The 18,188-nt window shown below is 40.6% G+C and overlaps 1 non-coding gene across 1 annotated transcript; it reads left to right on the top strand.

Moving 5' to 3' along the window:
• Window positions 1-8,717: 8,717 nt before the first annotated feature.
• Window positions 8,718-8,824, top strand: LOC120282018. Its single transcript, XR_005542872.1, has one exon. It is a non-coding gene; the product is annotated as a small nucleolar RNA R71 (small nucleolar RNA).
• Window positions 8,825-18,188: the final 9,364 nt, after the last annotated feature.

Genomic DNA, 18,188 nt, shown 5'->3' with positions numbered 1-18,188 from the left:
TTCTCTTATATGTTTTAATGTTTTATTTTTGCTTGAGGACAAGCAAAAGCTTAAGTGTAGGGGAGTTTGATAAGTGCTTGTGTATAAGTAATAGGAAGTATACTTTTCTTACATTGAGTATTACTTTTATCATATTTTATAGCTCAATCGTGTATATTTGTGTTCTTTTGAGCATTTAGGGTTGTGGAGGCATGTTTGGAAGAAAGAAAGCAAAAGTAGATAGTGCACGCGATTGTTGTGATCATAGACATGTAGGTGTGTGCCAACCTCCAAAATAATTAAGTGAATATACAAATTGGAGGGCCACAAAAGGCGATCACACTCATGTGTTCCAACTTGTGTAACATTTCCAAGAGCTTCATCAATGTGGTTTAATTCAAGAAGCTGCGTGATTTACCGCATGGTTGTGTGCCCAACTCAGTCGGTCTCAATGAAGAAAATGAATTTGGGAGTATTCAGGGAGAAATCTTGTAGCAGTTTATTTTAGTAAATCATCGCAACAATATTACTGTAGCACTTACTATTTACAGCGTGCAAGAAAATGCAATTTGGAAATCCACACGCCCGTGTGGAAATTACACATGATCGTGTGGATGCCTTATTTTAGCCCTACAAATACCGCTTTGAGAGTTTTATTTGGGGATCATCATCCTATCTTTTGACTATCTTTTGGGGAGAGCACGGACAGGGTTTGGAGAGGCTTTTCTTTGGGTTTTAGAAGCGGTTCTACAACATTCAACATCGATTTTTCTTTAGAGGAAAGCTATTGGGTGAGCTTTTCGTTGACATTTATTCAGTGAGGTGTGCCCTAGGTTTTGACAAGAGAATCCTTCAAGAAGATGAGGCGGCTCCACAAGACCATCGACTACAGGGACGACAAAGGGTGTTTTTCTCTATGGATTGCTTGCATATACTTTTGATTTTATTGTTGATTTTGTATTGCTCCATGGAGAGCTAAACCCCTAGTGGGTGCTTGGACTTGTAAACCCTAGGATGATCTTGTTTCATTGACTCTTATTACGTTTCCATTAATTGGTATTTTTAATTGAGTTTAAATCTGAAATGCACCTTGCATATTACCCACAAATGCACGGGTTTGTCAAACTAATAAATTCCAGGTGGGTGGGGTATTGTATCCACAGGGAGTAGGGAATAAAAATACTAAGATTGCTACTTAACCAAATGAAGATGAACACTGATTATGTTAATGAAATGTAATGTAAACAAAAATAAAAGAAACAAGAATGAGAGGCACAAATAAGTGAGAAGAAAGGCACTTTCGATAGAAGTAGGGTACTCGGACAATGCTCCCCCCTAGGACTAATGTTTTAAGTGGAAGACCAATTATTATGTCTCCTAGTTGATGCTTAATGACTCATGGACATCCTTAAATACAGAGTCCTAAACCTAAGGTCAACCGTGACTAACTCTATATTATGTCCCGGTGGAGAAATCAAATTGTCTCAACACCTCACACTGTGTAAAGGTGCAAGATGCACTAGGGATTCCAGGTGATAAACCCTATTCCAATATGTAGATCTAACCCTTTGGTCCACGAGAAAGATCCCAAGTCACAAGTAAGCCCAAGTTGTTAAGATCACTTCAGCGCTTTCACTCGTTGCTTGCGCAACTAAGCCCTAGCGGATTTCATCCCTTAGCCCTTCACTCTACTATGACTGGAAAGAACTCTTGGAACGTTGAGGTAGCATAAATCACATCGGAAGGAAATGGGATGAGGGTTTACAAAATCCAAGTACCCACTAGAGGGTTTAGCTATCCATGGAGCAAGATACAATTAATAATGGAACCAAAAGTTAAAAACAAGTAATCCATTGGAAAACCCCCTCAGTATTCATGTTGATGGTCTTGTGGAGTAGCATCTTCTTCTCCAAAAGTCCCCTTATCCAGCCTAGGGCACACTTCACCTGATCGATGCCGACGAAAGCTCCCCCAATAACCTTCTTCCAAGAGAAGTGTGGTATCAAATCCGTAGGACCAATCCAATGACTTGCCAAAAGCCTCTCTAAACCCTAGCTGATGGCCTCCCAAAAGATGGAGAAAAGTTGGAGAGAAGGATGAAAAATTCCACCCAAAATCGGGTTGAACCGCGGCATAAATAGGGTAGAATCAGGCATCCACACGCCCCTGTAGAATTTTCACACGGGCCTGTGGAATTTCCACACAAGCATGGGGAATTTCCACATGCCCGTGTGGATTCTCTGGAAACCTGATTTTCAGCCGGCTTTGAACGGTAACTGCTACAATGTATTGCTACAGTGATTTGCTATAGTGCTCTGCTACAGTGCTCTGCCCAAACACTCCCAATTCCACACTTTTCATCGAGGCAACATAAACGGACACATGTTTATGCCGTAGATCATAACTCTTCTTCAATCAAAGTCGTCATTGGTAAAAATCTTGCTATCAATACATAAGTCAGGATACGCAAATGTGTTGTGTTTATGACCCTCTAAGTTATTGTAATATCTTGAATACATAGAGGTTGGTACACATTCACGTATCTTAGAGCTCACTTGTGTCTTCGCGTTTGTTCCACCCAAGATTCCACGAATAGTGCATTCACGATCTAGTTTTGACTTTTTTTCTTAATACTTAGCTTCACAACCCTACATGGGCAAGAGAACACAAATACACTTGTATTAGTTCTTAAACCTCATAAAAGTAATGCTGATCGTAAGGAAAGAACACTTCACATTCTTAACACACAAGCACTTATCAGACTCCTCCACACTTAAGCTTTTGCTTGTCCCAAGCAAAAATAAAACATTAAAGCATAGAAGAAAGAAAAATTGAAAGTGCTTGGCCTTAGGTTCACCAAAGCATGCAAGGAGAGCATTCTATAAGTAAGGGAACTTTCAACACTAAAGACGAAAAATCAATGCTCTCGCTAAAAACTTGTATCAAAAAGGACAACAAATCCGACATCGTGTAAGTGTGTGTAAACTCACTCAAGAAAACCCAAAGTATACTCCTCAAAGTTCTAAGTACAAGGGACTTATTTATCTACAAGCATAACAAAACAAAAGGATGGTAGTAGCTTCATGCATCCTCTAAGGTAGCCCTTTCCAAAGTGGCCGTTAAGGTGGCTCTCAAATTTTTGAGATGGTAGCTCTTTCTACCATTGTGATAGCTTTCACTCATCCCATGAGATACCTCTTTCTCTCATTAGGGCATAACTAGTATCCAACTTATGAGAGTAGCTTCATACTTCATAGGTGGTAGCTCGTTCCACCGCCAATGAACAACTAAACAATTTTTTTTCTTTCTTTTTTTATCAGCAAAATAGAACAAGAAACAAAACTATTAGTCCCTTAAACATCGAACTTGAGTTTCCAAAAGAGTTTCATAAGTAAGTGGTGCACAAATATTAATCGGGCAAAAATTCCTAGAAATTCAAGTAAAAACTAGAGCATGAGAACATTCAATGTTAAAACTTCTCCTAAACTCAAGAATACAAACATTGCAATTAAGGTGGACTGACATTGGCTACGTGAGCATGTATGTCAATCAAAACTTGTGTAAAAGACATGTACAAAGTGGACTCCCCCCACACTTAAGATGTACATTGCCCTCCATGTACACATGCAATCACAATAGAAAGTATAGCAACTAATCAAATATGTGGGAGTGGGCAATTGAAACAATACTCCCTGACTACGAGTGTTGTATTTAATGGAGCCAAATTGTAGGAGTGAAGTTCCAAAGGGTTGTGAAGGACACACGGCCGAGTGTAAAACACCTTAACCATGTCCATGACTAGTTCTTGATTCCCATACTGACAAGACCATCTGCACGCATACACAAGGGAATTCAGTAAAGCTAAATAAACAAAAATAACTCGAGTATATAAAAGATGGAGGAATGAAATACAACTCGAGACAAAAATAAAAGATGAACTCAGAAGGAAGATCCTTTCTGAGTGTACAAGTCCAGAAGATAATGCAAAAGTAAAATACGGCAAAATAAAAGAAATAAAAGAAAAGACGCCTCAAGCGTCAGTGTCATCCGTGGTTGGCTCTGCTGCTACTTGTGCTAAATCGAAGCGATCTTTGGTGGAGTGGTAATGGTGATCTTGGCGAGGGCACATGGGGTTCTTGATCTCCGGATGAAGGGTGAGGACGCATCTTGCTCTAATAACTACAGCATGGTGTCAAGATGTGCCATCACCCCTGCGTACTGTGTAACCTTTGTAGCCCGGACCTTGGCGATATCTATCTGAAGCATACCCACCTCATTCTCGAGCTTCTCAAGATGATCATAGTCTAGGGAAGGAGAAAATATGTGAACTGGGGCGGCTCCTGTGCTGCGTGTGGTGCCCCGGTCTCCATTAGTGCAAACTGAGACTCGAGGGCCTGCTGCGAACCCTTTGCGGCATCTCTTCTGCCCTAGGTGGTCCCTGGGGTATGCGTAGCCAAAATGTGTACTCCAGGCCCATACTTGGGCACTAACCCCATCATCCTTATCGTATATAGCCCAAGAGGGGAAGGGATAACCATCTTTCCGGCGCCTCAAATAGCGTCCAATAGGTCCATCACCTGGATGAGTCTAGTGATGTAAGGGCCAGCAATAACACTCCCACTCGCACATACTGGCCCTGGTGACTCAAAAACTCTGCTACCACATGCCCTAGGTGAATTGACTCATTCTGGACCATGCAATATAAATATAGGTACTCCTGTCGGCTTAAAACACCTGTGATGTAGCCAAAGGCCATTCACAGATCTGCTAAGGACTGAGTGCAAGTATCTGTAGCTCGGCCGTGATAACCATGAGGCCTTGGACACTCCTGGCTCATACTTCCCCTGTCTATATAAAGCTTGGTATGCTCGCTACAGGTCAGGGTGCCAGGATAATCTATCGGCAAGTGGCCATACTCCTCTGTTTCTGTGTATGTCTCATCATACAAGCCCATACGGACTAAAAACTCAGTGACACTCATACTGAACTGTTCTTCAAATGCTCTGAACTTTATGACATCAATACTATCGAATCTCCTATGTGCCCGATCGAACTCGAAGTACGCCAATACCTCTAGCATTAATGTGCAGATAGATGGCTCTCGGATCGATAATAATCTTCCTCCATCTTCCTATGGCCAGCCGGTCGTCAATTTCGTCGCCCAACTCATTGCCTCGCTGAACCTCTCTTACCACACTCAAGTCCCCAAAATGAGACTGTCCAAACCTGAGTCTCGGCAACCGGTCAAATCGAGTCCGATGCTCGGGGTTCAAAAACTCAATGTGTTCCAATTCAGGTGTCATCTCCCTGGGATGCTTACCTTGATGCTTCTTAGAAATAGGTTTCATATCTTCAAGAATTATAGAAAAAATTAATCAAAGAAGCACACAAGATAATATTGCAGAAATCCACATGGTCGTGTGGAAATTCCACACGGCGTGTTGATCCACGGGGCGTGAAAACCGCATGGACACATGTTAGAATCCCAGAAATACATCATCAACTCATGCCTAAACTCTTCCTAAACATGATCGACCACAGAAAAGCATAGGAACGAAGTAGTATTCACCGTTTTAATCAATTAAATTCAAGAATTGATGAAGTAAACAAGAAATGATGGTTTACCGACAAGTTGAAGACGTAAAACGTAGAATAGGCCCAAAAATCAAGTAGAAACTTGTCTAATCAGCATCGTGAAGTCAGGAGAGTAATAGAGAGTATTCTATGAAGGATTTAGAGCTTAATGTTGAAGATACGTGAAGAGTTTTAAAGGAAAACCCCCGGCTCTCGGAATTCTGGAATCCACACGGGCATGCGAAATTACCCACGCCCATGTGACTCCATCGGATAGACCCACGAGGCGGACTCCACGTCGCTGTGTGCCCTCGGGAAAAACACTCAATGCTTATGATTCAACCACACGGGCGTGTGGAAATTCCCCACGTCCCGGTGTGGCCGACCAACGAGGCGCACGCAAGCCCCCTATGGCTCCTTTGTCTGACCCAAGAAAGACTATCAAAGTGTTTCGCACACCCGTGTGGAAATTCCCCATGGGCGTGGACTTTTATAGGACCAGACTCACAGGGGCACTCACACGCCCCTATGGCTCCTTTGTCCAACCCAAGAATGACTCTCTAAGTGTTTCGCACGCCCGTGCGGAAATTCCCCACGGGCGTGGACTTTCATAGGACCAGACTCACAGGGGCACTCACACGCCCCTGTGTATTCTCCGGATGGAAGAGAACTCTTCTGCAGAGATCCAAACGGGCATGTGAAAATTATCCATGCCTGTGTGGTTATCACAGGGTCATCCACAGGGGTGAGTCCACGCTCCTGTGTCTTCTCAGGAAAATGTCTAAGTCTCTGCAGGAAGACACATGCCCATGCAAAAATTACCCATGGGCGTGTGACCATCACAAAGTCGCTCACAGGGCCGAGTCCACACCCCTGTGTCCTCTTGGGATGAGCTCACAGTAGAGATCCACAGGCATGTGGAAATTCCACATGGCCGTGCATTTTCTCTGGATGACTTAGAAAAATCTGCTGGCTCTACAAATAATTCGTGAGCATGTAAATACACTCAAAGCCTGCCTCTATGATGCAAAACATACCAGAGAAATATGCACAACATGCTCAAACGACCAGAAACTTCGCCAAACACATTTAAGCACACGACAAGACCAAATAAACTACAAGAAAATTCTAGCAATAGGATCTACACATCAAGGCACCAACACTTAAAGCCTTATTCATGCAAACAATAAACTAAACACTAGAAAACAGTAAAGACTTGGGTTGCTTCCCAAGAAGCACTTGTTTTCCGTCACTTAGCTTGACGTACCTTGTCTTACCTCACGGGGGCTCATAAATGAAGGTTTTTCTCTTACCCATGGCTTGGAAGCATGATGAACATAGTCTTCTAAAGGTAGAGGGAGAGTTGTCGAGCTTGTTACCACTTGAGGGATCGTTACTCCCGTTCCGTTCTTACGCATCCCCAATAACATTGGGGCTTTTCTTGTGGCGTCTCCTTGCCTGCTTCATCTTCCGAAGCATCTTCTTTATGATCCCCAGAGTAGATGGTACCTTCTCCTCTAGACCAAGCATCATCACATCTTCGTTCTCCATTTCTTGGTCTAGGAACCTCTTGTATGGGTCCAGATTCATTATTTCCTGCACATATTCATCGATTAGTTCATCAGTAGTGTCAAGAAAATATAGAGCATCATCAAAGTCAAAAGAATGTCGCATGGCATCGGCAAGGCGGTATGTAAGCTTGTCATCTTCAACCCTCAGTGTTAACTCCCCACTGTCCATGTCGATAAGTATTTGGAAGTGCACAAGAATGGCCTCCCAAGTATCAAAGGAACATCTACATCCTCATCAACATCCAACACTACGAAGTCTGCAGGAAATATGTACTTGTCCACCTTGACAAGCACATCTTCAATGATGCCCCTCGGATGTCTCATCGTTCTGTCCACCAATTGCAATGTCATCCGAGTAGGCCTAGGCTCTCCAAAGCCTAGCTTCTGAAAGAAAGAGTATGGCATGACGTTGATACTGGCCCTTGAATCCTCTAATGCCATCTCTTCACCCAAATTGCCAATGTTTCCCAGAATCACAAAGCTTCCGGTGTCTTTCTTCTTGTTCGGCATATTCTTTTGTAACACCACCGAACAAGAGGCATCTAAGATCACCGATGCACTCTCCTCCAACTTCCTCTTGTTGGTCAAAAGGTCCTTCAAGAACTTTGCATACCGAGGTATTTGAGACAATGCCTACACAAAAGGAATGTTGATGTGCAATTATTTGAATAGACCCAATAACTTCTTGTATTGCTCATCATTTTGGTTGTTCTTCAATCTTGAAGGATAAGGGATTCTTGGCTTGTAAGGTAGGGGTGCCACCTCTTTCTCTTTGTTAGCTCTCTCCTCAACCTCCACGACCTCGGGTGCTTCAACATTAGTCTTCTCACTTGGGAGCCTACCTTCGATCTCACGACCACTTCTGAAAGTGATCGCCTTCACATGTTCTCTCGGATTAGTCTCGATATTACTCGGTAAACTTCCTTCTGGTCTCTCCGATAGGGACTTCGCAATTTGCCCTACTTGATTTTCTAAATTGGGCATTGAAGAAGTGTGGTTGCGAAGTGTAGCCTCGATCGATTGAAACAGTGTATCTGATGATTGCACAAATCTAGTCATGGCTTTCTCTAAGTCAGTCATTCAGGTTTCCAAGCCTGAAACTCGGTTCTCCATATTCGGGGCTTGTTGTTGGAAACCTGGTGGTGCTGTGGCCTTTTGTTGCCCTTGGTTATTCAAGGAAAAATTTGGGTGGTTCCTCCAACTCGGATTGTAGGTGTTGCTATAAGTATTGCCTTGGTTTCTCATTGCATTACCCAGAAAGTTAACTTGCTCAATGGAGGATGTACCACCAACATCAATCAGGCAATCGGACAGGGCATGTCCCCCTCCACATCCATCACAACTCGTTATGACCGCCAATCTAGGAGAAGTTAGAGTGTCTAACTTCTTACTCAAAACCTCCACTTGGGCCGCTAGTGATGTAACTACATCAATCTCATGGATGCCAGCCACTTTCTTCTTCTTCCTTGCATTCCATTGGTAGCTATTCATAGCCATTTCCTCTACCAACTGTCGGGCTTCTTCAGGGGTCTTCTTTCCCATTTACTTAGATTCAACACGTTGTAAAAAGTCTGAATGATCGTCCATTTGGGGAAACCATGCTGTGGACACTTCCTCAAGAGATCCTTGAATCGCTCCCATGTCTCAAACAAGGATTGAAGCTCCATCTGAACAAACGATGATATTTCATTATGAAGCCTCGCCAATTTTCCTGAAGGAAAGTACCTTCCAAGAAAAGCTTCTACCATTTCATTCAATATCATGATGGATGCTCATGGTAAAGAATGTAGCGACTGCTTTGCTCTTCCTTTTAGAGAGAATAGGAAAGCCCTTAATCTTATAGCATCATCTGTAACATCGTTAATCTTCAGCATGTCACAAACTTCCAAGAAGTTTTCAATATGGTTGTTTGGATCCTCATCAGCCAAACAATTTAATTGTGATGATTGTTGTATCATTTGGATGAATGCTGGCTTTAGCTAAAAGTTCAGAGCTATAATTGGGGGCCGCACAATGCTAGATTATGTCCCCAATACCGATGGTCTGGCGTAATAAAAAAATGTTCTCTGTTGTTCATTCTGTTTCTACCATGTTGTTAGACCCTTCAACTTCCACTTCAGCTAGATTCGACGGTTCTTGCACATGTTCTTTACCCTTTCTTCTGAGTGTACGTTCAAGTTCAGGATCATCTTCAATTAATATCGAAGGATTCCCTCGGGTCATAACCTGGAGTTGCATCAAAATAAAGAAAACTAATCAGAACAATGATAGAATAAGAAGATGTGAATTAGAATGAATGATGAATGGCTAAGATAACAAAGTGCAAAAGTATCACTAAAAAGCCTATTCCCACGACAACGGCACCAAAAAAACTTGACAAGCCCCTTGCGTATTACCACGCAAAATGCACGAGTTTGTCGAACTAATAAATCCCAGGTGGGTGGGGTATCGTATCCACAGGGAGTAAAGGAATAAAAATACTAAGATTGCTACTTAACCAAATGAAGATGAATAACGATTATGTTGGTGAAATGTAATGTAAACAGATCTAAAAGAAACAAGAACGAGAGACACAAATATGTGAGAAGAAAGACAATCGATAGAAGCGGGGTACTCGAACAATGCTCCCCCTAGGACTAATGTTTCAAGTGCAAGACCAACTTTTTATATCTCCTAATTGATGCTTAATGAGTCGTGGACATCCTTAAATACAACTGTCCTAAACCTAAGGTCAACCCACGACTAACTCTACATTATGCCCTAGTGGATAAATCAAAGCAGGTCTCAACACCTCACACGTGTAAAGTTGCAAGACGCACTAGGGATTCCAGGTGATAAACCCTATTCCAATGTGTAGATGTAACCCTTTGGTCCAGGTGAAAGATCCCTAGTCACAATTAAACCCTAGTTGTTAAAGTCACTTCAATGCTTCACTATGTTGCTTGTGCAACTAAGCCCCAGCTGGGTTCATCCCTTAGCCCTTCACTCTACTATGACCGCAAAGAACTCTTGGAACATGGAGGTTGGATATATCACATTGGAAGGGAAAGGGTGCGCTCTCGTACCTCTTGACTCACCCTCTCGACCCTCTCCAACTTTGTTTTGTCTAACCCTCATGGTGTATCACTGATAAGTGTCTAAATGTATGTATTTGAGTGTATGTATTTGTTACCTCTAGCATGCTTTTTCATTAGAATTGATGCCCGTTTAGTGCTTAATCATGTGTTATTTGCTTTGCAGGGCACAGAAACACCATGAATGACACGAGGATATGATTTGGGTGAAAAAGAGAAGAAAACCAAAGCGCGGTACTGTAGGGTATTCACTGTAGCAAGATTACTGTAGCTGTCACTATAGCACCTGGAGAGTTTCAAGTCAGGATTTGGATCATGGCATACGGCCTCAATCTTGCCCGGTATAGATCCGGGATGATCACTTTCGTAGCTATAATAGAAGATATTTACTTGATGGAGTTTGCCTACCCCAAATAGTGTCAATGTTGAGCTCCATAGCTAGTGGTATAGCACTCAGGATGGAGCCCATAGGGAGTGGTATAGCACTTGGTATAGCACTCAGGATTGGGGCCATAGGGAGTGGTATAGCACTAGGGATGGAGGCCATCAAGGGGGTATGATGAGTGGTATATAGAGGGATTTTTGGAGAAAGATTGGGGACTTTTTGGCTGGACTTTTTGGAGAGTCTAAGGTAGACTTTTGAAGGTTTTTTGGCAGCCATCACTTGGAGGAAGGGGAGAAACGAAGACACCATTCTTTGGGAGAGTTTGGCTTGAAGCTTGGGAAGATCAAGAGCTTGAACTTAAAGGGGAAGCCTCATCATCAAAGGAGGAGAAGCATTCGGCATCTCTAGGGCTAGAAGAAGCATCATTCGGCCGGCATTCTCTCTCCTCTTCATCATTCGGACTAGGGAGTGTCATTTATGCATTTACTTCTTGCTTTAGTTATGTTTGAGATACTTATTTTTATGATGGCACACTAGACCCCCAAGGTCGCCGGATGTAGGTGAACCTTGGGGGGTCCATCTTGTATTTTGGATGCTACATTTATATTTGATATGCATTGGTGTGATTTATGATTTGGCTCATTGTGTTTCATGCCTAGAACTATTATGTGGAGAAATCCTTAGTTCTTGTTTGAGTTGTACATGTAGGCGTGACCTAATGGTGTGTACTAGATCGTTAATAAGCTAATAGGGGTATTTGTTGACCAACATGCCGAGAAATTGGGTGTAGGTAGCCCCTCCCGAACCATGAGGATAAACTTAGGTTAAGTGTGTCCATGTTGCGTGATCTCCATTCACTTAATGCAATCATAGGAATATGACTAAGGAGAGATCCTTGTCATCATTTGTATGCGGGATTAGGGTTTAGCCACGAGAAATTAGGGTTGAACTATTGTTGAGGTCCATCGGTCTAAATCACCCGTGCCATGTATTTTTCATGTATCCTTATATCTTGATGACCCCTCTTACGAATCCTCATCCCTAGGCCTATTTCTTTATCATCATTGCTCTTGTGATTTTTCTTGCTTGACTTGGAGTTGTTACACTTGTGTTTGATTTATAATCTTGCTTGTATTAGATTAGTATACCATGCTTGAATTGTAAGGTTAGAAAGTGAGTGATGGAGGAGTAATAGGAGCTCCTTAACCCCGTGGAATACGATCCTTGGGCTTTTGCTCAAGGTATTACTTGGTGTCCCCGTACACTTGCGGGTAATCAATCAATCACTCATCCACAAAGGTTACCAAAATGGTCTCTCAACCCTAATGTCGCTCTAAGGGAGAAATCATTCAACAAGCATTCAAGATTAGAACTCAATAAGAGACATCAATTATGGAAAGCATAATAAAAGTCAATGAAACAAAAACATCCTAGGGTTTACAAAATCCAAGTACCCACTAGGGGGTTTAGCTCTCCATGGATCAATATACAATCAATAATGAAATCGAAAGTAAAAAACAAGTAATCCATAGGAAAACCCCCTTAGTATTCATGTCGATGGTCTTGTGTAGTAGCCTCTTCTTCTCCAAAGGTCCCCTTATCCGGCCTAGAGCACACCTCGCTGGATCAATGCCGACGAAAGCTCCACCAATAACATTCTTCCAAGAGACGCATGGTATCAAATCCGTAGGACCAATCCAAAGAATTTCCACACGCTAGTGTGGATTCTCTGAAACTGATTTTTCGAGCTAGTGTGACGGTAATTGCTATAGTGTATTGCTACGGTGATTTGCTATAGTGCCTACGTACGAACTCTGCCAAACTACTCCCAATTCCACACTTTTAATCGAGGCAACATAAACAGACACACGTTTATGCCATAGATCACAACTCTTCTTCAATCAAAGGCGTCATTGGTGAAGATCTTGCTATCAATGCACAAGTCAAGATACACAAATGTGTTGTCTTTGTGCCCTCTAACTCATTGTAATATCTTGAATACATGGAGGTTGGCACACATGAGCCCCACTTGTATGTTCGCGTTTGTTCCAGCGAAGATTCCACCAAATAGTGCGTTCATGATCTAGTTTTGGCTTTTTTTCTAAGTACTTAGCTTCACAACCCTATATGCGCAAGAGAACACAAATACACATGTATTAGTGCTTAAACCTGATAATAGTAATGCTCATCATAAAGAAATAACACTTCGCATTCTTAACACACAAGCACTTATCACAATCATGTGTGCTTATTGATTTGATTTACCTTAGAGTGACACTAGGATTAAGAATCTATCTTGGTAATCCTATGAAGGGGTGACAACTTCATTAGGGTTAGACTTAACAAGGTAGAAGAGGGTTAAGAGGGTGTGTCGAGAGGTAGCGGAACTTCCCCTTTCCCTTCCGATGTGATTTATCGTACCTCTATGTTCCAAGATTTCTTTGCGGCTGCGATAGAGTGAAGTGCTAAGAGACAAACTCCACTTTGGCTTAGTTGCGCGAGTAACAGAGTGAAGTGTTGAATTAATCTTTAGTGCTGGGGTTTAATCGTAACTAGGGATCTTTCGCCTAGACCAAAGGGTTAGATTTATATTTGGGAATAAGGTTTATCACTTGGAATCCTTAAAGCCTCAAGCAGTCTTACACAGTGGTAGGCGTTAAGAGTATCCCTCTCCGCCGGGGCATAGTATAAAGGACTAGTCATGGTTGACCTTAGATTTGTGACCGTATGTCTTTGGATCTCCACAACTCATTAAACTTCAATTTGGAGACATAATATTAGTCTTGAACTTGAAACAGTAGGCCTAAGGTGAGCATTGTCTGAGTACCCCATCTTACCATCGATTACTTCTCTCTATTCTTCTTGCTTTCTCCTTTTTCTTCTCCTTTTATTTGCACTAATATTTTGAAGCAGCATCACAAATTGGTTTTCACTCTAGCTAGATAGCAATACTTTGTATTTCTAAACAACTATTCCCTGTGGATTCAACTACCCATTCACCGGGGTGTTTTATAATTTCGACGACCCGTGCACTTACAATACACACACGCAAGAGGTGTGTCAAAGTTCTTCACATGGTATTAGCGGTGCAATTTAATATTAGCTGCTCATAATTATTTGTGATTACTAAAATGCTTTGCTTTAAAGCTTTCACTAGCTTAAACCCTTTCTTAGTGCCTTAAATACTACTACTCTCTCTCTCTCTCTCTCTCTCTCTCTCTCTCTCTCTCTCTCTCTCTCTCTCTCTCTCTCAATCTTGTGTAGTGGTTTCCTCATTTTCTCTGGCACAGTGTCTTCTCCATTCCCTCTACCGTAATGGCTTCTCCATTCATTCTGGCAGACCATCTCGCTACGGTTTCTATCGGAGTCAGTGATTGGAAGGCTTGTGAAGGTGTTGGAATCTCATTTTTGCCCAATTTTCATGCTCTTCTTAATTTTGGAGATTGGAATTCACATATCCATTGTTTATATCTCAATTTATCCTGGAGAAATTTTATATTTAGATCTCATGTGAACTTTCATCACGTTTATGGAAATCATAGCTTCATGATTTGTTGAATTGCTCTTTTGGTTTGTTCTTATGGTTTTTTCTAGGTTTTTGGTTTTCATTCATTTTTCCATGTTTAGGGAGTTCCTAAAATTTTTGAGGACTTTCATAAATATTTTTTTCAATGAAGCATTAGCATATCAAGCATTTATTTTGTGTTGTTCATGAAATCACGATTATTTAAAGAGTTGTGGATTTACTTCCTTAATTTGAGACTTAGTCTTTGTAGTATTAGTTATTAGTATCAGTAGTTTTAATAGTAATAATAGTAGTAAGTAGTGAACTAGTTTGGTGTTTTTTGTTGTGTCTTGTGTTTAATGATGTTTGGTAGGAATGATGAAGAGTTAGCTTTGTTTATTTAGAAGGAGATGGTTGTAGTATTGATGTCGAAGAGAAGGAGATTGCTTCCCATATTTGTTCTATTGCTTGAAAGATTAGGAGTAGGGGTGATAGAGCTCTTTCTTTTGAGCAATTTTTCTTATTACTTGAGAAAGAGAAGAAGAGTAGAGATGGTTGGCATTTTTCATTAGTGAAAAACCTTTAGGTTGATAACAACTATAAATACTATTTTTCTTTTTCGTAATCTATCATTGGATATTGGTTAAACAACTTCAATGTCAATTTTGTACTTTTGTTTGCTTTTATGTTCCTTAATGTACATCTTCCATATTTTTTTCTACATTAAGAGCTGATGTAGAATTACTTTGAGGGTATTACCATAGTTGTTAGATGAAGTTAAGATTAGGCTACAAATTATGTGTGACCAAGTTTTTTGTGATTTTTTTTCCTCAATTGATAAGGGATCCAATAAAATTTACAAGACATCTATGGTAACATTGCAAGTGCATTTTAAATTTTGAACTTGACTTCTGAAGGCATTTAATTAAGATCCCTAAATATTATGAATATGAGAATTCTTGAGACTAAGATTTATGCTTTCCAAGATGTTGTCATTTTATGCTGAAATACTCATCATGAACTTGCTATCATTTATCAACTCATAAAGTTCATATTGAGCAAAAAAACTTTGGGATGATGGCAATTTAGATTTCAACTATTGTCATATTGATAAGCACACAATAAAGTTTAGGTGCAATTTGTGACATCAAAAAAATCTAAAGTGGATAATCTTTTTTTATAAGGAATAGTGGTGTTCAATACTATGAGCATTAATTGATAGATTAATTTTTTTTATGTCTCATATCAAGTGCAAGTTCATACTTGCTTTACTGAATTTACAAAAGAATCCATTGATAGTAAGGCTAATAGTTATCTTATCGATAATGACAATATTGATGATAGTGACTTGATTAGTTCTTTTATCTAGATTGCAAGGTCTATATATTGATGTTCAAACCCATGAAAATTCAGCAATGTCACTGAGAATGGAAAAAAATGAAATTTCAAAATTTATTGAACTTGTCATAATCTTTGAATTACTTAGTTACTTGCCTTTAACTTCTCCCACTTTATTGGTCAGGATATTAGTATAGATAATAAACTCAACTTTGGTAAGATTATGTTGACATTTCAGTGATAATGCACAATATAGTTGAGTTTGTTAAATTCCTGTTACTGATATAGATAGATGACTGAATTCTATCATGCATGTTTGATAAGTGCTTGTGCGATATGAATGAAAATCACTGCAGTAGTTACTATTCATAGCCGGCCGAAAATGACAGTTTCAGAGAATCCGCACGGGCGTGTGGAAATTACCCACGCCCATGCGGAATTCCACAGGGGCGTGTGGATTCCCGATTCCAGCCCTATTTAAAGCCAATTCAGCCCCGATTTCAGCATTCTTTTCTCTATCTTTTCCCCAACTTGAGAGAGGGTTTCGGCTAGGGTTTTGAGACGTATTAGCTAGGGTTTTGGAGAGGTTCTACGGCTCCGACATTGTCATTCGTTTGGAAGAAGGTTGGTAGGGGAGCTTCCGTCGAGGCATATCCTATACCGGACAAGGGAATCCTTAGACGACGAGTAGAGGACTTTCCACAAGACCATCGACATGACTATCGAGGGGGTTTCTCTATAGATTCATTGTTTTTACATTGTATTTCTTTGATTGTACTTAGCTCCATGGAGAGCTAAACCCCTAGTGGGTACCTCGGTATTTGTGAACCCTAGGATGTATTTGTTTCATTGAATCTCTTTATTATGCTTTCAATTAATTGATGCTTGTTGTGAGTTCCAACCTTGAATACTTGATTGTATGAACATTTCCCCTAGAGTGACACTAAGGTTGAGAGTTCTTGTTGGTAACCTTGTGAGTGAGTGACACACCACGAGTGTTACACAAAGCTAGGTTGGAGAGGTTTGAGAGGGTGAGTCGAGAGGTACAGGAACATCCTCTTTCCCCTCCGACATGATAGATTCTACCTCCGTTCCTCGAGTTCTTTGCGGTCATAATAGAGTGAATGGTCTGAGGGATGACCCTCCGCTAGGGCTTAGTTGCACGTGCAACGGAGTGAAGCGTTTAGGTGATCTTAGTATCTAGGTCTTAATCATGGTTAGGGACTTTCCACCTGGACCAAAGGGTTAGGTCTATAATTAGGAAGAGATTTATCACTTGGAATCCCTAGAGCTCATTGCAACTCTATTCGAGTGCGAGGTTGAGAGGTTATCTAATCTCTCCTCCGGGATATGTATAGAGTTAGGCATAGTTGACCTTAGATTTGGAACTATGTATTTAAGGATTTCCATGACTCACCATTGCATTGATTAGGAAGCATAATAGAGGGTTCTTGCACTTGAACGATTGTCCTACGCGGAGCATTATCCGAGTACCCCATCTTTATCGATTGCCTTACCTCCCCCTTTACTCGTGCTCTCGTACTTGTTGTTTTTACTTTTGAGAATTGAATCATTGTCACACTTATCACTACTGATCTTTTATATAGCTAAGAAGCGGATTAAGTTTTTTTATTCCCTACTCCTTGTGGATTCGATACCCGCTCATCCAGGATTATTACTTCGACAAACCCGCGCACTTGCGGGATATACGCGAGGGGAGCTTGTCAATGTTGGTGAATTATGCAATAACCAGGATCTTCTGAATTCATAGACAATTGCTTTGTGGATTTCTAGTCATGATACTTTTTTTTTGAAGTTACATCCTATGCTATGATAACTTGTTTTTATAAATGTTGTTTATATTGTTTAATTGTACTCTTAATTGAATGATACAATGTTATAAATTATGAGCATGTTTAAATCTTAATTCTATAGAATTTTCTCTGACAAAGTAACTTCCTAAATTTCTGAAGAAATTATGAGCAAGTTTGAACCTTATTTCTTTACTTCTTGAAGTTTTATTTATGTGTGTGTGTATTATTGTTGTTGTTTTTATTCTAATTATTTTGATAAAAAATTATAACATAATTTTCTAGTTCCTTGGATCTTAATTAGCCCCACAATTCGGTGTCATAGTCAGTGTAGGAGACGTAGCAATAGCAATGAATAGAGAGCTGTAGCCGAGATTGGAGGAATTGTTGATGTGTTCTCTGCAAGTGCACAGGTTGCACACAAGTAGTAAAGTGGTACCCCGAAAGGGGTAGAGTTGTCAAACCTCAGGGACTGGACTTGAAGTACTAATTTATCTTTTGATGTTTAGTTAAACAAAGATTGAACCTGCGAGTGAATTAAAATTTAATAACAAAGGAGAGAAGCAATGGTAGAGGTAGGGTAATTAGGATTGGGTTTTCAACAAAAAGAGAGCAATGCCCCAGGATAATTCCTATGAGTTATAGCATGCTAACTTGATCCTAAGCCTACCAGGTACATTGTAAGGTTCAAGTGTGTGCTCAAGAGCAATGTTGCAACTATGGTTCTTAACTACACCATGTTTTGCTAAGATAACTAAATTACCTAAGCAACTGTGCAAATCAAACATATCAAGTTATGCAAACACAAGATTAACACAAGAAACCAAAAGAACTCTATAAACATTAAGATCAAGTAGCTAAAGCATACAAAACAACATAGTTCACATCCCGGGGCACTGTGGATTGTTAGCCCCTCATGGATGTGTACAACAAGAAAGACAAAGATGAAAA

Source organism: Dioscorea cayenensis, chromosome 2 (assembly GCF_009730915.1).
Source record: "Dioscorea cayenensis subsp. rotundata cultivar TDr96_F1 chromosome 2, TDr96_F1_v2_PseudoChromosome.rev07_lg8_w22 25.fasta, whole genome shotgun sequence".
Lineage (NCBI taxonomy): Eukaryota > Viridiplantae > Streptophyta > Magnoliopsida > Dioscoreales > Dioscoreaceae > Dioscorea > Dioscorea cayenensis.
This window is presented reverse-complemented; position numbering and strand designations above follow the sequence as displayed.